The 25,839-nt window shown below is 38.9% G+C and overlaps 1 long non-coding RNA gene across 1 annotated transcript; it reads right to left on the reverse strand.

Moving 5' to 3' along the window:
- Positions 1 to 1,949: 1,949 nt before the first annotated feature.
- Positions 1,950 to 25,839, reverse strand: LOC127047611 (uncharacterized). Its single transcript, XR_007773404.1, has 4 exons — positions 25,441 to 25,839; positions 23,969 to 24,029; positions 6,420 to 6,562; positions 1,950 to 2,032 (listed from the first exon to the last, which is right to left on the reverse strand). It is a non-coding gene; the product is annotated as an uncharacterized LOC127047611 (long non-coding RNA).

The following is a 25,839-nucleotide window of genomic DNA, read 5'->3' on the forward strand; positions in this document are numbered from 1 at the left end:
TTCCAGTGTGTATGTGTGCCATATATATACACACCAACTCTATTTTCCCTCCGCCTTCACATCATGTTATGCCCTTTCACAATGTCACTGATGGAGATCCAACAGAGTGGTGGCTCTAGGACATCCTTACGGAAAAGAAATTGGAATGACTAACACCCATACCGTGCTCCTGCTCTTTTCCAAACATGTGCATCAACACCTTCTAGACTTTGGCCCTGCAACAGCCAAAAATTGCTCCAGAAAGACTATTTAAAGAAGATTACATTTCTTGGTGACTAAGGACATGTAGTGGAAACGCACCTTCAGTAATTCTTTGAAAATGCACTGCTGATTGTGACTTGCTGCTTTTGGAGCTAACTGACCAAGGACTTGGTATACTTCAGGGAAATTTTAGAGACTAAAGGAAGTCTGATTTAACAAGAGAGCATACCATAAATTAAGGGATGGAGAACAAGCCTGCTTTATCCTCCTTTGTCCTGTTAGTTACTTTTCCTGTTACATCCTCCTACTGCTCCTTTAACATAAAAATCACTCACTCTACACACAGACCGAATGTCAAATAGTTTCAAAGATCACTACTTTACCACCTACACTCATTTACACCTGTTTGATTAAAAAAAACACCCACTCAAACTGTAATTTACATCACCATATAAGTCATGTATGAATTTGGCCCTATTCATTCATTCAACATCATATGCATATTAAAACCAGAGTAACATTTCTATTATTTTGAGAGGTCACATATTTAAGATTATTACTTAATAATAATAATGGAAATAGATACTGATGGACTTAGCAGCTTAATGAAATATCAAAGAATTTTTTAAATAAACTTTCCTATAGAAAATTCTGAACTTTTTTGCAAAGTGGAAGGGGGAGAAGTAAAGGTGTTTAGGAACAAATCCTAAAGCAGTTCCTGCTCTGATAAAACTCTGATTTCAGAGCAGTACAATGTTTACTGATTAAAGCGTCAGACCAAGCAGTGACATTTAGGTTCTAGTTTAAGCTTTGATTCACTGTATGCCAAATTACTTAATAGCTCTATGCATCTGTAAAAGGCGGCTAATTAATGTCCATCACACTGGTATTGTAATCAGTTAATGTTCATGTTAGTGCTTTTCAGATCCTCAAATGGAGGCACCATGTAAGCATCAAGTGCTAGTATTATTTGGTTTGACAACTGTGTTGTTCTTGGAGACCTGACAAAACTGTATTGATTTCAAAATACACATAATGGCCTGCACTATTATGGCATCTTCCACTGAAGAATCTTAAAATGCTTTATAAACATTATGGTGAAATTCACCCCCATGCAGACCCCCCTGTGGAACTGGAGGCTTTTGCTGGCCTTCTGCACAGGAGTGAGTTTCACCTATCAATGAATCAATCTCATGGCATCCATGTGATACTGAGGTATATGGTATCTACTATTTGTGACTGCTGCCTCATGAGCTCGTTCTTTACATGGGTTTTGTGTGTCAACCCAAGACCAAATGTATGCAGTGGAGAGTACAAAAGGAGACAATCAGGGATGAGTAAACCATTAAGCAGTCAAAATTGAAGCAAGAACTCTTAATCCCCAGTACTGTCACAGTGCAAAAAGAAAGGACGAACCCTAAGATTCGTTGTTACTGTTGTCATTTTGAAAGCAGTTATTCAAGTGGAAGAAAGGTGGGGATCTTCTTTTAGATTTTTTTTTGTATGACTTGACAGTTGTGTATAATGTAACTCCCTGAAACATCCCTTTGTTACAGAAACATCAATACAGGCTTCACCACAATCAGGCTGGAATAACAGACTGTCATAATGCTCTTGGTAAAAAATGCTGTATACATCTCTCAGCCTCATTCTGTCTACTGCACGATAACCATAGTCAGGCCATGGCCTACATCCCTTTTCTGAGTCCATCCTTCTTTGTAGTTGGCAGCCCTTGCTCTACTTACTCTCCATGGGTCTCCATTCCATTATAAGTGATCTCAATTTTCCATGTTTAAATTTTCCATGTTTTAAAAGGGCCAATTTCACAGAGCTGAAAAAAACAATTATGAGCCAGATCACATAGGAGAAAAATTTTAAAAAGAAAAATGTGAATGATAATTGGGAATTGTTTAAGAACACTTTATTAGATGACACCCCCCCAAAAAAGGTCATATTGGTTAAAAAGTGAACCTAGTTAGAGGGGAAGTAAGGGCAGCTATAAAATAAAAAAATAACAAATGGGAAAAAGGGGAAGTTGATAGTAATGAATATGAATCAGAAACTAGGAACTATAATACACTTATAAGGGAAACAAAGGCACAAAAGGATAAATCTGTGGTCAGTGGAGTTAAAGACGATAAGAAGGAGTTTAAGTATATTAGGAACCAAAAGAATCCAAACAATGGTAATGGCCCATTACTAGATGGAAATGGGAAGAAATTATCAATAATAATCCAGAAAAGGCAGAAGTGTTCCATGAATATTTGTTTCATATTTGAGAGAAAAAGATGATGTCAGGATATGATAAAACTCTTTCCATTTCACTAGTATCCAGGGAGGATGTTAAACAGCAGCTACTAAAGTCAGACATGTCTAAATCAGCTGGTCCAATCTGAATCCAAGAGTTTTAAAAGAGCTGGCTGAGGAGCTTGCTGTACCATTAATGTTGACGTTCAGTAAATCCTGGAACACTGGAAAAGTTCCAGAAAACTGGAAGAAAGCTAACATTGTACCAATATTTTAAAAGGGTAACTGGTATGACCATTATAGGTCTGTCAGTCTGACACTGATCCTGGGCAAGATAATAGACCAGCTAATATGGGACTCGCAGTAAAAATTTAAAGGAAATAATATAATTAATATAATATAATTAATGGAAATCAAAAAGGGTTTAAGGAAAATAGTTTGATAGGATCTAACTTGATATATTTTTGATGCGATTACAAGTTAATAGTGTTGATGTAATAGTCTTATAGTAAGGCATTTGACTTGGTACCACATGACATCTTCTTTTAAAAAAAACACTAGAATGATATAAAATCTACATGGAACATATTAAATGGATAAAAAAGCTAAGTGATAGGTCTCAAAATGTAACTGTAAAAGGGAATCATCATTAAATGGGTGTGTTTCTAGTAGGTCTCTCAGGGATTGGTTCTTGGCTTCTATGCTATTTAACACTTTTATCAATGACCTGGAAGAAATCATAAAATCATCACTGAGTTTCCAGATAAATTGGGGGAGTGGCCTATAATGATTAGGACAGGTAACTGATGACAGAGCAATCTGGACTCCTTGGTAAGCTGGGCACAAGCAAATAATGTTTTTTAATATGGCTAAATGTATACATCTAGTAACTAAGAATGCTGGCTATACCTGCAGTATGGGTGACTCTATCCTGGAAAGCAGTGACTCTAAAAACTGTTTTGGGGTAATGGTGGATAATCAGCTGACCATGAGCTCCCAGTATACACTGTGGCCAACAGGGCTAACACAATCCTGGGATGCATAAATGAAGGAATCTTGAGTAGGAGCAAAGATTATTTGAGTAGGATTATTTTACCACTGCATTTGGCACTGCTGTGACCGCTGCTTGAATACTGTATCCAGTTCTGGTCTCCACAATTCAAAAAGAATACTGATAGGAGAAGATTCAGAGAAGAGCCAAAAGAATGAGTAAAAGATCAGAAAACATGCCTTATGAGATAGACTCAAGGAATTCAAATTATTTAACTTAACACAGAGAAAGTTAAGGATTGACTTGAATACAGTCAATAAGTACCTACCAGGGAACAAATACTGGATCTAGCAGAGAAAGGTACAACACGATCCAATGACTAGAAGTTGAAGCTAGACAAATTCAGACTGGAAATAAGGTATAATTTTTTTTTAACAGACAGGGTAATTGAGGACTCCTATTACATGGGTGCATCAAGTCTGTTCTGATATTGGATGTTTGGCCTGTCAAGCCCTTGCGGCCCCAAAGGAATGGACCAAATGGTGAACAATCGCTACGGCTGATTGTTCAGCTAAGCGTTGAAGAAGAAGGCAGGTAATCAAACACTGGAACAATTTACCAAGGGTTATGGTGGATTTTCCATTGCTGGCAATTTTCAAAATAAAGATAGAATGTTTTTCAAAAAGATATATGCTCTAGGAATTATTTTGGGGCAAGTTCTACAGTGTGTGTTGGACAGGAGCTCCTATTAGATGGTCACAGTGATCCTTTCTTTCCTGGAATATATGAATCTGTATTCTTCTCTTCCAGTTTTATTAGCCAGTTGCCACTTTAGATTCTTCAGTTTCCAAAAATGCCTTTCCACTTGATTTGTTTTCCTACTTTTGTTTCTTGTATTGTGTGTTCAAAACATCAAGCATTCCAGTCTTTAGTGTCCAACTCCCTAGTTTTTAATCCTCCTTCTAGATGGGTGCCCATATTTGTTCCATATGTCACAGCTGGCAATGCTCAGACTGATCACTCTTCAATATACTAGTCAGTCTCCCCAGCAGTTTTTTGACTCTTCACTTTATTTTTTTGGTTGGCTGAGGCATATATAATAGTTGTTGATTTCTTCCATTTCAGTGTTCTGTGCCTATGCACTGAAATGTTTCCCCTTCAGTGCAAAGCAAAGAAAAATCACGTAAAATTTCTCATTTATAATAATCAGTACACTGCAGGTTCCTTCTGTCTTCATTCAAAAATCTTGAACACGCTATGGATAGCCTCAACTATGCATCTGAAGATGCAAAGCCAAGGGGAGATAAGCCCAATTCAGAGTTTGCCCCAATACATTCAGCAATAAACAATAGTGTCTACCAATTCACAAAGGAAAACACTTTTCTTTAAAAGTAAAATTTTGTAATTTGCTAATGCTGAATTGATGTAACATAACAGCCTCTCCTAAAACAATGCTTCTCATCTTTATTTTGAGAGTCAGCCTTAAAAATCATGGCCATCAAATATATGTCAAAGAAACTCATGGCAATGGTCTCATTCTAACCAGACAGGGTAGTTTGGACTTCTAAACAACCTTATGATGAAACAGAATAAAATACTGGGCAAAACTCATCCTAAGAGAGTGCTATGGTCTGCAAAGCTCTTGTTGATTGTCTTCAGAGAGCCACCAGTAACTGATCACTGGTTCATCCTCCTCTCCACCTGCTCCTGCAAATATCCAAGCTCTTCACCACAGAGGAGTCCGCGTAGATAGATGTCCCTATTAGTGACTGCCTCGAGAGACTGAGGAGGAAAAGATGGGAACTGCTAAAGTCAGTGCCACAAACAGCAGAGCTGCCAGTCAACAGCAGAGACAACTGTCCAGCTATGGAGCTAGCCAGTAAACCCAGGAGAGCGGAGGAAGATGATGACCAGGTGGCTGGGCAGCATGTTCAGAAAAAAAAGCAGCCAAGCAAAAAGGGAAGCAAGTGCAGGAGGAGGAGGGGACCAGGCAGCAAAGTAGTACATATTGGAAAGTTGGGGGAGAGGAATAGAACAAGTGGAAGGAGATGAAACGAAGAACAAGGACAGTGGCATTAACTTTTCTCCCAAAAAGCACAAAATACATCAGATTAAAGACTGAAAAATACATTGAACACTTTCTTATTATTTTTGCCATGTAAGCAACTGCTGCTATTCTCTTAGGTGTATGATTGATTACAAATGGTAGGGAAGATGATTCATGCAATCCAGAATGGACAGAGAAGGAGACTCCTATTCTATGAAGATGTGGCCCACACTATGTAAATGTTTGAAAATGCCTATCCCAGAATTAGGAGTGTTCTAATATATCTTATTGCAAGTATGTATTTCTCTCTACATTAAGCCCCAATTCGCCTTCTCAGTGCCACTAAGCTATGTACTAGGGATCTCTTTGGTCTGGAGGGAAGAATACTTCTCAGTCCTCAATCTGTAATTGCTATTCCATCATAAGGGCTGGAATATCTTCTGTGTTCCTCCGTCTGCAGTGGATACTGCCTGGTGGATCCACATAGTGGCAGAGCCACCAACTCTGCCCTAGCCCTTACACTCATACCTGTGATAGTACACTCAGTGTCCCCTACACCAGTGGTTCTCAAACTAGGGCCACTGCTTGTTCAGGGAAAGCCCCTGGCAGGCCGGGCCCGTTTGTTTACCTGCCATGTCTGCAGGTTCGGTCAATCGCGGCTCCCACTGGCTGCTGTTTGTCGCTCCAGGCCAATGGGAGCTGCGAGAAGCGGCGCAGGCTGAGGGACATGCTGGCCACCCTTCCTGCAGCCCCGACTGGCCTGCAGTGGCGAACCACAGCCAGTGGGAGCCACAATTGGCCAAATCTGCGGATGCAGCAGGTAAACAAACCCGCCCGGCCTGCCAGGGGCTTTCCCTGAAGAAGCGGCGGCCCTAGTTTGAGAACCACTGCCCTACACAATAGGGCTCCATGGTTAATCAGAAATGCACATACCTTTCACAGGCTCCCCAAATCTCACCACTGTAGATGTTTGCTAAATGGCATTATGTAAGCTAGCTGTCCAGCACATTCTGGAATTCAAAGTGTTTCTTTTAACCTCAAAGGAATAAGATCCTCTTCAGCAGAAAACCAGTGCTCTGTAATGCAGGATTGCACAAGTGAGTCCTTGCAAGCAACTTACTCTTCTGTGATCTCCTCTTTCATGGGGAGACATTCACAAATGGACACCCAAACAGGACGCCTAAATCCTATATTTGGACACAGTTTGGCATTCACTTTACACAAACTAAGTGCCAATGCAATTTTCCAAATGTGCTATTTGGTGTTCTACTATGATGCGTTCTTTAGAAAATTAAGCCTATTGTCAAATACAAAATACAACGTGCTAGGGAAAAAAAATCTTCAGAAAGGAATTTTAATAATTCTATAATAAATCTGATCTTTTCAACATTGTGGAAATGACTATTTTACATGTTTTTGTCATTAAAATGCATGGCATAATAGTGTGGTTATCAGAGTTGTCCATAGGTATAGTGATGTGTAGAAAATGTACTTTCATAAAGCTCATGTGACTTTGATGGCATCCTTTGCTAATGTCTGTGGAGCAGAGTGCCTGAGGGCTCTGTTACATGAGTTGCTAATACAGTGGTTCTCAAACTTTTGTATTGGTGACCCCTTTTGATCCCCTCTTATAAATAAAAACACTTTTAAATATATTTAACAAAATTATAAATGCAGGAGGCAAAGCGAGATGTGGGATGGATGGAGGCTGACACCTCGTGACCCCGAGGGGTCCTGACCCCCAGTTTGAGAACCCCTGTGCTAATGGATATCTATGTAATTTGACTTTACATAATCTGGTGCTTTGTTGGTCAATAAGATTCTATGTAACAAAATTAATACGTGTGGTCCTTTTATGACTGCAAAAAGAATTGATACCCCCGCCTATATATGTTCCTTACCTAAAACTGGGTGACTTCATTACAGTAACAAGTGTATGTGCTTTTTGAATATACCCTTTGTCATGCTCCAAAAAGGGCTACTGGAACATACTGCAGTCCGTGTTACTGGTCACACAAGGAATTGCAAATGTCACTCCGTCGCCACTGATGTGGCAATGGAAACAATTATCTCGTGTCTACTAGATATTGAGGCATCGATGAGGACTAATTAGCAAAGGCTCAATCCTGATGAGACTGGGATAATGTTGGTAAGTTGGGGGAGGAGCCAGAAGAACTGGCAAGTGTTCTACAACATCCCTGAATGAACTAGTGCATCTGCCAGAATGTCACTGTGGTTTGTAACGCAAAACTGTAGTTGGAACTAAACCTACTACTGTACATGAAAGTGGTAGCTATAGAACAGAAGACATTTTTCCATCTGTATTTGGGAGGAAAGTGAAGCCATTTCATTTGGATGCTAACTTTACCACACTTATTCTTTTTGTTACCATCAGACCAATGTAAAGCACTCCCATATGGGACTGCATTTTGAGAGCATTCCAACCGAAGGTGATGATTACTACAGGAAGTGCACTGGCTACTGGGTGGAATTCAAAGTACTGATTATACCTGTAAAGATCTATAGCGTTCAGGACTCTGCTTCTTGCGAGAGTGCCTCTCTCCTCGTGCCACAGTTGAGATCAGCTGAGATACTGAAACTAGAGTTTCTCTTGTAATCAGGAGAGAGCTGCTGGTAAGCAGTTTCCTCACAAGTCACCTGAACTTGTGAACTCCTCTCCCACTTGGTTTGACATATTCTCAATTTGTTAACCCCCTAGTCATATTGCCACCCATGCATCTGGGGAGGAGGTAGGTTGAGGATAGTTTTTACACACTATTAGGATTACTGGATGGTGAGGGGAGTTTTCCTTTGATAGAATATAGAGTCCATTATTTGTTGAAGAGGATACTATAAGACTGATATGGCATCCAGTGAAGAGGAGGCATACCCTTTTAAGAAACTGAAAGAACAGAGCCAATGGCATAGTAAATGAGTCTTTCAGGGATCACTGCCATAGAGTCACAGAGTTTAAGGCCAGGGACCACCAGATCACCTAGTCTAATGTCCTGTTTTATCACAGGCCACCAACACCCCCCAGCCATTAACACACTAAATCCGACAACCAAACTATTACAACCTGCAGGAAACTAAATTATTATGTGCCACAGGCAGAGAATAGGAAGGACTGAGGTGCAACAATGCCCAAGGCCCCTGCAGTGGCAGGGAACTGAGTGAAAACCAGATAATCCTGGCAAGTGACCCACATTCCATGATGCAGAGAGAGGCAAAGAAACCCAAAGTCACTGCCACTCTGATCAGGGAAAAATTCCTTCCCCGCACTTGATATGGCAATTCCTATGTTATTCTCAATGCTGGGGTCATGAATGGGTGTTGTGGGGGTCATGACCACCCTTTCTTTCCCATATTATTAAATGGGAAAGTAGTCATGACTGCAGTCCAATTAAATGGGAAAGGAGATCCCTCTTTGGAAAAGATTGAGATCCACGACTCAAGATCAATTAAAATTACAATGTCATCTAAAACCTACACACCTATGTATAAGGAAGAAATTGCATAGATGTTCAGAGATGCTGATTGATAGGGTACTATAAAAAACACACAGAACTTGTAGTCAGCATAAAGCCTGAGATTAGTATTTCAGGAACAGATATACAAAGATACAAAAGTAAAAAAAAATGTTCCAGCACAGAGTAAGAAAAAAGACTTACAACAGTCCAGCTGCTCACAGGAAGCAAATACTGTAGGCTTCCCACAGCAACTCTGATTCACATTATTAATATTTTCATTTCTTGGCACGTTTCTGTGGTTATTGCATATGTGAAGGCTTGATTTAAGCAGCAAGAAAATCAGAGTTGAGCCCTAAGCCACATGAGTGGATCACTCCTAAACATTTTCTTAGGCAACTTAGTTCCTCATAATCCTAGATTTTATTGATTTCGGCACAATCATGTGAGACACCAAGCATCCTACCTAAAGTATTAGTAAATCAGTAAAAAAGGAAGCCATCAACCCAAGAACTTTAGAATAAAATCAGTGTGCCAAGTTGATATTGCATCTTGCCTGGAGTTGGCCTCAATTTGTAATGGGGAGCTTATTATTAACTTAAGACACAGAAACTAAGTTTAAACGTAAAACTTCAACTTAAAAAAAACCTCTCAATTTTTTTACAATAAAAATTAAAAAAAGGCAATAATATTGGAACAAAGCCAGGGATGAGCAGTTGAGCATCACTTCACAGACTGGGGTACAATATTGTTTACTTCTACCCCTTTTCACAGCAGAAGGATTTAGGTCATAGTTCAAAGAACCTTTTTCCTCATTCACCTCAAGAAATATGTAAACTGAGAATCCTCATACCATTACAGCAAGGAATAGGTTACTCTTGGGGGAATTCTGCATCACTGCAATGCAGCACTTTGCAGAAATTAACATGAATGCAGAATATCCTTTCCCCCACAGAAATAGGCTGTAGTCCTGCTAGTTGCCACTAGGGGCTGCTGTACCTGGCAGAGCCCAGCTTGCACACAGAACACACTGCAGAGGAGAGGGGGAGGGAGCTAGAGGGTTCCTGGCAGCTGAAGTTCCCAGCATAACCCAAGGCAGTGGTCCCCAACCTTTTCGTCTGGCAGGCGCCAGACAAAGGACCGTGGCGACGGTTGAGCATCGCACCAAAATGCTCCTGAATTTCGGCGGCATTTCTGCAGATGCTTGACCGCCAACCAGGATACACTTAGATGCCCCCGCAGGTGCCATGGTGCCCACGGGCACCGCGCTGGGGACCCCTGCCCCAAGAGGAGAGGGCAGTGTGCAGAAAACTCCATGTAAGCCTGAGACCGAGCATCAGGGTGTTTCTCTCTCAGGATCCCTGGGCTCTGGTGGGGAGGGCATACAGCTATCTGGGCAAGGGAGGGCCTGTGACTGGGCTCCCGAGGGAGGAAAGAGGATTCAGGTGTATTGGCTGTGGGGCCCGTGGTTGGGCTGTGGGGGAAAGGGTTGTGGGTGTCTGACCTCCCAGCTGAGCTCTGAGGGAGGAGGAGGCACAGAAACAGAAACTGGGTTGTCATAGGGGGGTTCTTTAACTCTCTACTCCTGCGGGAATTTTTTTGTGTGTGTGGATGGGGGAGCATGGCTGGGCTCTGGAGGGCAGGGGTTGTGTTTGTCTGTTGACAAGTATTTTGAAATAAATTACCAAAATAATTGAAATTAGCATGATTATGTAGTTATTTTGTCAAATAAAATTTGCAGAATTTTAAAATACTGTGCGTAGAATTTTTATTTTTTTGGCGCAGAATGCCCTCAGAATAGGTTTAACCAGTGTGTCAGAGCCCTAAAACTGTTACCAATCCCTTCACTCTAACGGGTCTTTCCCCTTATATAATGTCCTCATATTTATAAGCAACAACTATAGAGGACACTATGTTCTGTCTTCCTTCTATAACATTTGGAAGACATTTATAACAGAACAGAAATAGAGCTATATAATCAGCCACAGGGGTGGAAAAGTGAAACAGTTGTTCCCTCACTCCCAGTTACTATGGCCTGAGAGCAGCATCTTTCAAATGCTGCCCAGATCTAGCCTTCAGAGAAGCAGCAGTCTAGATGTCTCACACACACATATTGTACCTTTTATTGGACAACTTCAGTATGCACATTCTTGTTAACCTGCTTATCTGGCTTCTTCCAGGACTCTTCACAAAAAAAAAAGAGCATAAAAAGTTATTACTTTCTTTCTATTTTTCCCTAAATTATGGCTGAAAAAAATCCTAATCTCCACCAGGCACACAAGATTTCACATACTACTGAGCAGTCTGGAATTCTTTGCTGTGCCAGATTTTTTTTTTCTCCTGTGATAAAGATCAACAACCGCTCTGAATACAAAAGACTCCAGCTTTTGATGAGTTGCAGGTCATTTCAGAGTATTCCACCCGAGATGTGGGATAAAGGAGTGCTGAAAGAATCTACCACGGCTCCAGAAATCCTGATTCCATAGAGAAGCGCAACAATCCTAACAATTAACTCTTCCTTGAAGCACTGAAATCCTACCTCTTACCTGAAAGATGTGCTATGCAGGATAAAGCTTTTTTATTAGACAGAAAAGTAAAACAACAGTAGGCATACAGGACCATATGCTTCTCTCCACTGTGAGGAACAGAGGAAAGAAGAGCACAACAGGCCTTCCACGCTTTAAAAGCAGATGAAAAGTGCAGCATTCTACACAGAGGATAAACCTACTCCACAGTCTACCTCTGTGGCATACTTTCCCACTCTACAGGAACCTGTGAAAATGCCACCATTGCAACTCTGTAAATTTAGGGCTCCAAGGGCTCTGTAGCAGAGGTTTATTCTAAGATGGACTGGTAGCAACAGTTCTTTACAGCTTGGTCCTCTGGGGATCTCGCATGTAACCAACCAGTGAAAGGCACAAAGACAATACTGCATCTTGCATCGCTAACTTCCACACCTGCATCCTCCTGAAGATTTTTTTGTGCGGTTTGGGAGTTATTGTTCAACATGTGCAGTAATGAGAGAAGAGTCAATGGCATCACAGCTTGTAAAGGGAAGTTGTGAATTATTTTTTCCTGGTTCCATCTTCAGCACCACTGAAATTGTTTGGCAGCTTCTCTTCCACGGTTTGGTTGTTTTCTAATGCACATTCTTTCAGGATAACAGTATTACAGACATAGTTGCCTGCTTGGCAGGAACAGTGAGCATCAAGGATTTCCTACGGAGATTCTCCCTACTGTGCAGAGTCTGAGGTTTCTCAGTTTTCATTCAATTATGACAACTTCTCCCAATTCTAATTACATTGAAATACACTTGCCACTCATTTTTAAGCTGAAATCTCCACTGACTTTAGTGGAAAGTTCTGCTTAAAATCAGTGGCCCATTATCAACATCCAGCTGTATCTTCTAAAACAGACTTCACTATTTTGTAGCACTGCTATCTGAACATTAATCAGTCTTTTTTTAACTCATTCAAGAAAAAATCAGAAGGCATGTTTGTGTTCCCCTGAAGCCTGAAAGCAATATGGAGTTTTGCCACTGACTTCAATGAAGAAGAGCTGAGACAATGCTCAGCACTTTTAAAAATCCCACCTGTTAAATTCTGTATTTACTACAGCAATAGGCCCCTTATAATTAATGCCCACTAAATTACTAATGTAGTGGTAAGAGAGGTTTATACTACAAAGCAACTGTTGTTTAGGGGGTTATGGCTTTCTAGTGTTTTAGCTGCATGCGAGTCTTCTTCTAAATCTCCTGGAAAGGGAAACTCCAGTGTAACCTAAGATATTCAAATCACTACATCTTATTTCACAGAAGAGTAAATCACTGAAGGTTGTGATTAAAATTTCTTAAACACATTAAGAAAGAAAAACTGACAAGCAAGTGGCAATCTTCTATTTTGATAGGCTGATGCAGAAATGGACTCAGGGAAGCAACCCCCATAGAGAACTACGAGAAATCAGAACTTTCTCAAGTTTTTTAAATTCTGCCCAGTGGAGGAGATCCTATCAGCAGAAGCTATGTACTGACAATATTCAGTTCAGCCTGCCGAAGTGCCCCCCTTGAACCGTGCTGCTCTGGCCCCATACAGGGCCCTGGGCAGAAGAGATGTTGGGGGCACTTTGGCCTAGATCCCCAAAGGCATTTAGGTGCCTAATTCCCATTGATTTCAATCCTCATTGAGTATGGAAGCTTTAAGATGGAAGGAGACACTGTCAAACAAGATTGATTTATAAGGGAGGGTTTATATTTGAAACCTAATAAAATTAAGTCCAATGGGTCAGGGCTGGGAGGAGGAGGAGCAGATGACATCCTCTCCTCTGAAACTGACAAACTGAAAAAGTGGTAAGCAAAAGAAATTAATAAATTAACTTGCTATTCATTTTTTTGGGCACAGAGAGGAATGTGAGGAAGATGGTAAATGAAAGGAAAAGGCTGTTTGTCTCATTTAGGCTTTTTCATCTTGTTACAGTTAGGGGTTTGAGTCTTCGGATGGGAAGGAATAAAGAACAGCTGTAGCATGATGCCAGATGAAATGCAGAGCTAGAGAAACATAATGATGTGCAATGGAAACCAAAGAGCAATTCACAAAATGCACAGCGGCTTTATCAATACACTCATCCTCCCTGGCCCTCCTTTATTCCAGAAATCATCTGCCCTACACTGTGCTTTGATTATTACTATACAGTAGATAAAGAACAGCCAAAAAGCACATTGTTAGCATGATTTCAGTGAGGAAAACTACAACTGTATAGTAGATTGTCCATCACACCTATCAATCACACAGGCATATGCTTGCTGTATGAAAGTAATTAAGATGTAAATAATTATTTCATGAATACTTTAGAAAAGGTTAACTGGGAAGAATGGAAGTCTCCCCCACCTCCTTTTCTTTAGCAGGACAACATGAAGTTTAAAAGTAAGAGACTTCTTTGTGCAACTAACATTCATGTCATTACTTAGCACAAAACAGCAGTCATTAAAAGACCTGTCACATTATCAATACCACATTACTGTGAATGGGTGTAGAGTTTTAAGATGTTTTGTTGATACTCCACAGCAGGAGACTTGTACTGATGGTGCAGAGTAGTGCAAAGGAGATCAGGGTCACAATCTATATATTTAGAAAATTAAAGGTAAATTCTACTTTTTATTTATTTGGGTTCCTTTCATATCTGCTAAAACAACTGTTCCACTATATTTTTAAATGCTTAATTGAATTTACATTACAACCAGAATGTTAAATTGTCTTCTACTGCCATAATACTGAAGGAGAGTGATTGTGCAAACACATGTTCTCCTACAGGGATAAATCTTCCAAATGCTATTGGACTGCAGTGGAATTTTCTAGCACAGTATTATAGATCCTACTGTGCCAAATCATTGCAGATTGACAATAATCTGGCACAGTGAGGTCTATAATACTTAGTTCTGACTTGAGTGAAGGACTAAGACTAGACTACACTAGACCTCTCAAGGTTCTTTCCTCTCAAAGTCCTATGATTCTATGAAGCAAATGTAACAGTTCTGATTACTAATAGTAGTGTCTAATTTTGAAGATACAACCACTTGTGGGTTCAAATACAGAGCATTAACTACCAGATTTGCAAGCACAATCTTTAAATGGCTAATATTTGCATCTTCAATAAATGACAACTGTAAAATTGGATGCAGAACTGAGGTCCCTTACAAAATTGGCCCAAAATGTCCTCAGCATAGCTAGTCTCTGTGTAGCTTAGTTGGCAGTATTCTTGTTTCAGAGCCACTTGAATTAGCCTGATACCCAGTACTGACAACTTACTGCAATGATAATGTGGGTTGGGTATTCAGAAGGAGGAATCCTCCAAGATACACCCTGAAATTTATATCCCTTTCCTCATATAAAATGCATGGGAAGCTTACCACAATATGGTACTTGTCAACTAGGGGCAAGGTACACTGCTTCTGCAGAATGTGACTTAACATATGTCTACGCAGCAAAGAAAAATCCACAGCTAGCTCATGCTAGCTGACACTGGCTCTCGGGTTGGCACCTGGGCTCTGGGACCCTCCCACCTTGCAGGGTCCTAGAGCATGGGCTCCAGCCTGAGTCCAGAAGTCTACACAGCAACAAAACACCGCTCCCCCGGCCTGAACCCCACAAGACTGAGTCAGCTGGCATGGGCCAGCTCTGGGTTTTTCTTCGCTGTGTAGACTTACTCTCAGAGCTCAGGATTGAAAGTTGGATCCCACATGGGGCACTCTCCTTCTGTCACCTCTATCTCTGGCAGATGTTAAAGATCCAAAGGCACTTTTATAAAAGGGTAAGAAACAACTCCAACTGTCCTGACCAGTATTCCCTATCTCAGTGAAACAGGCTGTAATATCTATGGCTTTGTCCAACATTGTTATAAGTACTCAAAAGTTTGTCTTGCCACGTTTGCCTGCAACATCACTGCACTGCCAATACCATTATTGCAGTGTATACCACTTTCAGTTACCCCACATAAAAAAGTATGGTAAACTAAACTGTGCTCTGTCATGTATGCTGTAAATAATGTAATATATCATTTGAGCTCTAGTCAACTGGAAAGCAAAATATATCAATGAAAATAGTTTGCCTGGCAATCACTGTTTTTTTTGATGATGGTGTTGTAGCTTTATTTAATTCCTTAGCTGACAACTCAAGTGTAAAAGAACCTGCCAATGTTATTGCCCTTCCAAATTTTAGTAGGATTTCCTTCTGGTAACCAAGCATTACACCCACCCACTACTTCTATACTGGAGAATTTATCACCAGATACATTCATGTCAACATAAAGAAAAGCTTAACAATCTTTGAGCAGCTGTCTGATGGCATAAAATGGGCAATACATGCTTTTGAACATTACAATATTAAGAATTCAGTCATTCTTTTTAGAGGAGTATACATTACATATATAATGTATATATTAAGTAAACTTAAAGGTTTCTATTCATTTTAATATGAATACCCAAACATCATTACACGATTTGTTTTCAAAAAATGTCCATAATGTGTGCTATGTGAATATATAGGAAAGAGTTTAGTTTTAACAAAATTACTCCAAATGCATCTATTTTCCTGTAAGATAAAAAATAAATATGTGGTTATATATTGTGAGATTTTTAAAAGTGTAGTGTTTAGAAACGGAAACAACAGTAGCCATCAAAGGAACTTCTATACAGGGACTCTTTCAGTAATACTACAGTGAATTTGCCAATCTAGCAGCCTTTGTGCCAGACTCAAATTATTTAATATCATTCCATTTTAAACATTTGAGGAGAACATTTTGCACCTTTCCAACTTTTCTCCCCACCTGGTAAGGCTTAATGAGGTTTCAGAGTGATGAATAAATCTTTGTTCAATACAACCTACATCTTAAGTTGTCCTTTTATTTCAATGTTTTTGTCCCAATCAATGTTGTCTACGTCTGTGAATTATTTTTACACAGTCATTCTGAGGATGATAATTTACAGTTCTCTACCTCATACAAAACATAATTCAAGTACACTAAATTAAACCATAAAGTACCTTATGTATAATATATAAGCACATTTTAAAAAACAAACATTCCACCCACCCTCATGATGATAAAATCTCACAACTGATCTTTCTTTCTATCTCTGTGGGCCAAATTCTACACTTGGTTAAACCTATGCAACACCATTGACTTCAGAATGTGATCCTGCTTAGGGACTAGTGCTCCAGTCTACCCTACCATGCAGGAGACCTCAGTTCTAGCCCCAGGCTCAGTATTCAGCAAGTTGTGAGAACTATTAGGGCTTTTCTGATGTTTAAGGCCCTGTTTTATCATGCATGAAACCCAGGTTATATTTGGCCTGTGTGTGACTACTAATAACCTGGGTTCTGCGCCCAATCATAGTCCCTCATCCTCTTTATATTCATCAGGATATGTCTGAAATATGTACAGATGCTTCTTTGCCAGACCAAGTCTGATCAATGATCTTCACAGAATACAGTACAGCTGTCAATAGTTGTCCCAACTAAACTTAGATAAGTACCATATAATATTTGCAATCGTAACTGCACCAACTACATGCATGGACTCATGAGTAACCAACCTATTTTCAATAGGTTAAACAAGGATAAGGTTTTTAATATAAAATTTAATGTAGTGCATACATTTCTTTGCCCAACTTGAATAGTGATATTATCAATTTCCTTTTGAGCTTCTAGACAGAAATGGGATGCTTTCCCTCCGACCCGCTGGAATTCAAGGGCAGATTTGCTGCTTCCCTTTCTTAGTGATAAGAGCTGCCTTCCTCCCATGGATGGCATGGTATTTATCAGAGGTAGTTTTTACAGATCCGGAAAACTCGTCAGTCCCAGTTTTAAAAACAGTTTAACTAATGTGCACCACATTACACTTAGTTTTAGTTACAATCCAAATTGTGGTTACATAAGGCAGTTGATTCACAGATTAATTTAGCGTTTTACAAATAAAGTAAAACTGCAGTGGGCATACTACTACTATATGTAATTATAATATTGAACATTGGAATGTCCTGTATACTTTTTGGTTAGGTATTTTTTCAAGGAAGTTATACACGTCATGACGCATTTCAGTTTTCAGTATTATATAAACAAAATTCAAACATTCAATTATATGAAAACAATGATAATGCAGAGTTGCAGGTTTGAAGCACTGAGCAATCAGAAGCATACAGAGTTACAGATTACCAGTCCAGGTCCATTTGGCCATGCAGCATTCTGGAGCAGAATACCAACTTTGATAGTATTTTATTCTGAGCCCATTTCTTGGTTTTGAATGGATATAGCCAAAGTTTGAAAAAATTTGTTCTATGCTTGCTGGACACTGATGCAATTGCACTATCAGTTCTATGAAGTCAGATGGAATATCAACACTCTTCAGGTTCTTCCACTATGTTACAGGGGAAATTTTCTTCCTTAATAGTGGATGAAAACATTGATTTTTGGATACGGAGCTTCTTTTACTTTAAATGTAAGTAAATATGCTAGTTGGATTTTTGCTGAGCAATTTTTGCCTTGTAATTTCTTCTTGTTCAGCTGACAATTTCTTTCCTGCATATTTTGGATGAAGGTTGGCCAATATGCAGAGTAATCACCTCATGAAATCTGTTTTGTACTTTTGCTTTGTGTGGTGCAAGATTTTCATTTATCAGTAGATCCAAATGTAATTTTTATGCAACATTGACTGTTTGTGTCGCTTTGGAGTGTGTCAAGTGCTACAGCACCTGGTTTCAACTTACTGATCATGTTCTTTGCTTCCATTAAATCCCTTGATGATTAATTAGACTGATCATTCTATCTTCAAGTTCTGCCTTATGATCACTGGCAACCCTGAGATAATGAGGCCAGTCTTTAAAGCATGTTTCCAGGCATGTTATATGACTACTCCATCATGTGTTACCAGGGATTTGGGGTTTTACAGATTTTGACTCTTTTTAACCAGGCTGATGAGGATTACAAAAATACTTTTGTAAATTTACAACACGTTCAATCAGCATCCTTTGGAATAAGGTCCTGTTCAAGTAGTTAGCCAACGTGATATCCATACGTAACCAAAGTGCTGTCACTTCTTCCAAATCACTTCCCATACTTAGCATCCTTTTTTCCCCCATTGTCTGCCAGGTAGGTCTTAACAACACAACTCTACAGTTCATTTGCTAATGCCTTAGCCCTTTTTCTTGCCAGTTAGCACAGTTCTTTCCAATCATCTTACTGCCTATAGTATCACATACTGGTACATAAACTATAGTTTTCTCTATCTGCACAGTTAGCGATTGCTGGGAAATTGTGCACATTACACTAGCCATCTTGTATTAATGTCATTGCTTTTCTGTGTAATCTGTTGCAGTTACACATGGCTTGTGGGTGAAAGCATGCATCTAGCATTTCATCTGCTACCTGCTTTCGACTGGATGCTTTGTAGCCTGGCCTTAGGCTGCTGATCATTGCTTGAAAAGCTGGATGCTTAGTAATCAAAAAGGGAATATTACAGCCGTAAAAAATTTCTATCTTTTGTTTAAATTCTAGATTTGTTTTTGTTACAAATATATCCATTTGTGGTGGGAAAATGTGATATATCTTCCTCATTATCTTTGGACAACCTGGATCTGGATTTTTTTTGATGTACTTGGCAATATGGTAATACCAATACCTTCATCCTCCCTGTCTGATTCTGGATACCTTCCTACATTTAGCCAAAGTCAGTGGTTCTGGTGTCACTTTGTTCTTTCTACTGCATTTTGCAAAAAATGCTTCCTCATACGGTCTGCCTTTCCACTCACTTTTTCTGTAGTTTCTGCATCTAAGACTCTTTGCCATCTCCATGACCTTTCTCAAAATACCCAGGAATTGGGCCAAGTGGCCTTCCACCTTTGCTCAGATTGAAATATTCTGACCTGAGTCATTGTATTCACTGAGTTCAGCCTGCCAGATCAAGAGAGCGAGTACTGGACAGGACAGTTAGTTTGGCAGTTTACCTCAAACAGAAACTGAAATGTCCAAATCTGGGAATTCTCCTTCATTTTCTAAACAAACATATAATTTTCATTGTTAAAGGGGGAATTCCCTGATTCAGAAGCTTCAATTTTGGTTTGAGATCACCAAGGCAATAGTATACAGCTTCAGGGTGATGCTTTTTTGGTTTAAATTAATTAAACAGACCATATTATTACAAAACTATTATCAAGTCGCAAAATGTTCCTGTAATTTTCATTAGTATATTCTAATAATGTATGTTTCCCAATATCCTGGTTTAAGCTAGTATTTACCAGCACTTTGTCATAAATTAGTTTTTCCCCCTCCAGGAAATTGCCAATCCTGCTTCCTCCATTGTTTTTCTCTCCAATATGTCACCATCATATTGTCCTTCTTCCAAGTGAAGAGCATAAGGTGCTGAGCCTGTAAGACCCATGGATCAGCTAGGAGCAGATGCTTCATCAGCAGTGAATCTAACACCTTTGCACTGGGGTGCATCCCTGCCACAATACACCTAAATTATTTTTTAATACCAGGACAAATTTTTTCTCCTTACATGGCAGCAAAGCCTGAAGTCAACTAAGAAGTTGGTAATAAGGTCTCTATGAAGATATAAACGTTGCTGTAAGAGGTGTCAACTGATCTAAACCTACCAAGAACACATTCTTGGAAACGCTCAGCTTCAACTGATCCCACATTCTCGGTCAATGCACCCATACTTCACGGTTCTGAATCCCTATGCCGTCACAGCAGTATTGATTTAAAAAGAATGCTGGCATACAGTGATATGCCATGATGAAAATAATGGCCTGTCCTGAAATTTAACATTTTAATATTGATTTTTCTCTCAAGTAGATCAGATTTGAATTCTAAAGGATCTATTTGGTCATTGACACACAAATGATAACTCCCATTGAGGTCACTGGTAATTACTCCTATAAACCCATCCCTTAGCATAATATTTTGCAAGTTCTCTTTACACTGAACTTCTGTGGGGGGAGGATAGCAGGCATTGTGCCGTTTCTTGCTTCTTTGCATAGTCTCACCACCGCCTGTTCACTTTTACCTTCAAAACACCAAGTTTTGTCTTGTTTGGTTTTGCAGCAGGTCTTCTTGGAGGACCCAGACATATGGACTGGGAGCCTTCCTAACCCTTAATTGAATGGTCAGAGCATTGAATCTTTGTCAAAGATATTTTCTTCCGACTGTTAGGCATATGAGTTAAATAGATTTTAATAAAAGCAAATGACAAAACAAAAAGGGTTTTAAAAAAAATTTTGAAAAAAAATCCCTTCCCTTTTCAGTTAGCAGTGAAATCTCATTATCTATGTTGTCCAGGAAAAAAGTAAGCCATGGCCTGAAATTCTAATGTTAAAGGGGGGTGGGGGGGAAGAGGAGAAGAAGAAAACCCCAACGTTTCTGCTCTTTATACATCATAAAGAAGTAAAAAGGGTCCTTTTTTACTTCACAATGAATGAAATGAATAAATGAATTAAAGTAACACAAGCTAAGGACTGATCCCTTAAACTTAAAATTACTTTCAAACTATGCCATGTGTATGCAATATCTCCAAAAATCCACAGAAGAAAACTATGTACATTTTTCTGTCTTTTCAACCCTGTTTTAATTTATTATTCGTGTTAATATTACAGAGTGCAGGGAAAGATTCCTTAACCTGGTACTAGCACATCATAAGTGCATATCCAGAAAAGCCACCTGTATTAAGCAGAGTAAATACTGAAAATTGAGTCTCTAAGGTGTTTGAAATTATACATTCTGTAAAACACATTTAATAGGAAAAAGTACATACAGAAACTCCTAGAAAAGTGAAGACTTTGATAAAGTTATGCAAAGGATGAATGTGTGCCACTTAACAAAGCCTACAATAGCCACAATTTTAATTTACTGTAAGTTTAACCAAATAAATAATACATCTTCACTTTGGTCAAAGAGTAAAAGGTTAAAAAAAAAATGAGCCTAAAAGTGTTCCCACTGAAGTCTAACCCCAAAACTTTCACTGACTTCAGTAAAACTAGGACTGAGCCCTTGATTCTGCAGCAATACCAAAGGTAGGTAAAAGTACTTAATAATTGCATGGAAACAGTACTCAGTACAATGTAGATAAATTATTATTATTTTTAACACTTTAAATGAAGGAATAGTCCTGCATATTTGAACTGCAAAAAAAAAAATATTTGGACTAAATGACTATACTATTACTATGTCAATAGCAACTATGTCCACGTTAGTAATGAAAGAAGTATGTCAGTGGTCTGATTTCATTACAGTCAGTGGTACTGTGCCAAAAAGTGAGGGTGGGGGGATTAGGAAGGCAAATTCTGCCAAGACTTACACCTCATGCAACCTTGCACAGGGTGCAAACCAGTGTGGAATCTGGTCTCTTTCATGTTGAAATCCCAAAAAAACTTTCTAAGACCAACCAACTGAAATTTTAATTAGACTGCACTACAGAGTTAACAATGGAAAAACTTAACAGATGGGTAATTATGTTTGATTATTTTTCTGTATTTGGATAACTCTAATTTATATGTTAGGTTTGGCATGCATACTGGTCTGATTTATAGAACTATTTGCTGGCAAAATCAATGGCCACTTTTGGCCTAAATGGGGGAGGGCAGATTGTTACACGTGTCAAATTCATATCACATATAAAAGTCTGCCTGCTATCTCAAGATTTGTATTAATCTTTACAAAACATTGGCAGTTTGTCCTCCTTGGTGTTGGCAGACTGGGAAAAATAATGTTCTACATCCCAACAGAAACTCCAGAACTGGTGCAAATTGAAAGACTGTTAACATGATTTCTATTCACAGTGCATTTCCCCTTTCAATTCCCTACCCTAAGATATTCATTTGTATGAAAATGAGTTAAATCTTTCCATAAAAGTAGACTCTGGGAAGAATAGGAATTTGCATGACTTGTTTGAAGATACAAATGATAAAGTTTCAGTAGACAAATATGAAAAGTGGCCTTCATAATAGACTTCATATCAAGACACTCCAACAAAAGAATCAAATAAAACATAATTTATCCTAATTAATTTAGCATTATCTTTATGCAAATATTGTACTCAGATGCCTCACATTTCAGGCCAAATTCTGGGCTAATATACACCCTATGTAATTCCACTTCAGAAATGAGGTGGCACTTGTGTAAATTAGCACAGAATTTTGTTCTTTCTAAGGTACCTGATGATAGGGTTTATGTACAGCCTTGGAAACATTTATCAGTAAACTGATTTTACTATACACACAAACTGAAAAAAAATATTTCCATCAATAATAACTGAAATTCACAGACCAGCAAAGTAAGAAAAATGCTGCTTGAGAACTTCTTAGAGTTTGACTTAAGGCTGTTTACTTTGTATGTTTTGACATGGGATGATGACAACTTGTGTTTTAACTATTACAAAGCATTAGCTTTTTGAATCTCAATGTCTACTATTATTAAATAATTGTTTGACTCCCCTCCCCAAGATTTTGCACAACTGTGAACATTTACATTGATGATAAAAATATTAGCATTATCCAATTATTAAAAAAAAATGAATTCTGCCAAGCCTGTTTATGTAGGAGCTAAGATGTATCAATTTTAGCAGTGCATGGATTCCCAACTTTTTTCAAGTAATGGGCATATTTTCAATAAAAAAAGTATTATTGGGACAAAAAAATATCAAATTTTACTTAGTTTGCCTTATCAGAGCCTATAATAGTAATAAAAAACTACAGACACCTTTCCTTTGTATTTGTCCTACTGTCTGAGGGTCATCACCTCCTAAATTGGAAGCCCCCGTGTCAGAAGATTCTATATTTATATTTAGATACATAAATAATCTTAGAGGTCAAACATGGTAATATGGTGTATCTGTGACAAATATTTTATAGCATAAGAAATAGATTAAAAATAAAAATGCAATGAAAAATACTAAGAGGGAAATTTAAATGATTTAATTGTTATAGTGTTGCTCAACAATTACAGTAAACCTCAATTCAGCTGGGCTGAGACCTACCTTTCCTTTTTTGGGGAGCAATTAGCTCCCCAAAAGAGGTTTTCCTGTTGAAAATTTACTTCATAAAAAGCAAATTTGTTTTGCATGTTGGGCATTTGCTATACAGACTAACACTGTTTTATTTGTTATGTGCAATGATCAGTTCTTTTTGTTGTTTTCTGTGATGGACTTGGTGGCATGTTGCTTTGTCTGCGTGTTCCCATCTATGCAACTTATGTTTCTTTACATGACAGCAAATATTTTCTCTTGTTTTGATTAAATAAACCTCACTGCATGAGGACTGATTTCAGGTTTCTGTTGAAAATGTCTAAAAATGAAAAATCCAACTCACAAAGGCTTTAGAGTGCATTAATCATTGTATGGCAAATCCCCAGAATCCCAAAGGATGTCTTTAAAGATCATATTTCTGAATGTGGTGAGGGTTGGGGAAGGAGGTTAATTCTGATATTTGATAGCATGGGAAACTACTGATTCTCTGCTAAAACAACTAATTCTTACCATTTTTAGACTCTTAAGTCTTGGGACTGCAGTTTCTCTCCGGTACCACAAAGAGAATAATCTACAAATGATTTAAAAAAAGTCATATCACCATAACTGTCACAAAATTCAAGAGGTTTTGGCTCATTTGTTATAATACTGGCTAAATATATGCTTCAGTAGCTAAGATCAGAAGGCATGCAAATTAGTCTAAGGACATGTGTATTTATATAGCATGCATCTGTGTGTTTCAGTGGTCTATAGGCTTAAATATAGGACAAAGGAATCCCTGTTACCTGGATTTGCAAAGCCCTGTGCTATTCTTAGCACTCTGCACATCTTTGAAGTGCACCATACTTAATGGTTAACCCACTAGACAAGAGGACAAAAATAGATCATTCTGTACTGAATGTAAAGGTTGTTCATTGTTCCCAGAATTACTGCCACCTATAATCGTTTGCGATCAAGACAGCAAAAATAAGTCACACTTTCATAAAATGTTATGGTCCAGTGTGGTTATTTTTGGAAATAGTATTGCATTACGTAACCCTTCTCTCTCTCTCTCAAATACACACACATACACCCCTACTCACTCCTCCAATTCTTAAACAGGAAAATAATGAATATTTAACGTTATACAATTTCATCTCAATTCTACATTTAATTATTGTACTACAATGCAATCTCTACTTTATTTACTATGTTATACAGCACAGTCCCTCTATCTCACAACTGGTGGCAATATTAGTATGCATGGAATAAAATTTCTTATACTAAGTATATTAAATGTATACAGAGCATATGCATATATACAATTTAATTAGTTACAACTTATTTACACGCATACATATACACACAAACACCATATATAAGATTGCAAGTTCACATGTAGATACGTGTATATAAACCTTTGCTGAAAAGTAGATCACTAAATCTGCATAAAAACACTTAAAGTGTGGCTGTTTTTTTGTAACTGCTGCACATGCAAAAATGCCTAAGGTTGCTGCAAGAAGAATGACTGCTTTCTAAAAATATACCCCGGCAGCTAGGGAGGAATCCACTCTCAGGGCGGCGAAAGGGGAGATTCATTTTACAAGGGGGAGAAAATCCCACCCGAGAGTCTTGCATGCATGCTAGCAAAGCAAAGTGCTGTCGATTTAAAAATGCATTTTTGTGGTTATGATTGCAAAAATGAGAGGGAACCACAGCTTCAGAAAAACCTTGCATATTTTCCCCATTAGTGCAACAAAACCCCAAACTCAAAAATCCAGCCTTAAAGCAGAAAGGGTTAAGCAAATATGTATACTGCACGTTTCTCTTTTTTAAGAAAGCCTAATTTGAAATGTGCAGCCGGCGGGGGGGGGGGGGGAGAAGGGGAATTTGCTGCAGCAGAGTCAACCCAAGAGCAAAAAGAAATGAAAAGAAACAAAGAAAAGAGAGGGGGGGGGGATGCAGATCTCTCCGAGCTGTGGATTGGAATTGCATATACTTACAGACAAAAGCCCCTGCTCCCTTTCTGTCCTTTCTACATGATCTGAAACACAAATGTGGATTAAAAAGAGGGCAGCATGCTCCAGAAGGGAATTTATAGTTGCGGGGGGAGTGGGTAGGGTTGGGGGTGTGGGGAAAGAATGACTGCACCTCTTCCAAAGTGCAGCAGCCTTGGAGGAAAAAAGAAAAGGGGTGGGGGCGGCTGGGAGAAAGTCTCTCTCCCTCTCTCCCAGGCTGGAGTTTGGTTGCCTGTGCTGGTTCTATTGAACAATGAGCTAATTCTGATGGTGGCTGGCTGGCTGCCAGCTCTCCCCCTCCTCCCCTCGTTACACACACACACACTCTCTCCACCCCCCTCCGCTTTGCTGCTGCAGAGCCAGACTGCTTAGTCTGCAATAATC

Source organism: Gopherus flavomarginatus, chromosome 3, assembly GCF_025201925.1.
Source record: "Gopherus flavomarginatus isolate rGopFla2 chromosome 3, rGopFla2.mat.asm, whole genome shotgun sequence".
NCBI classification, from domain to species: Eukaryota; Metazoa; Chordata; order Testudines; family Testudinidae; genus Gopherus; species Gopherus flavomarginatus.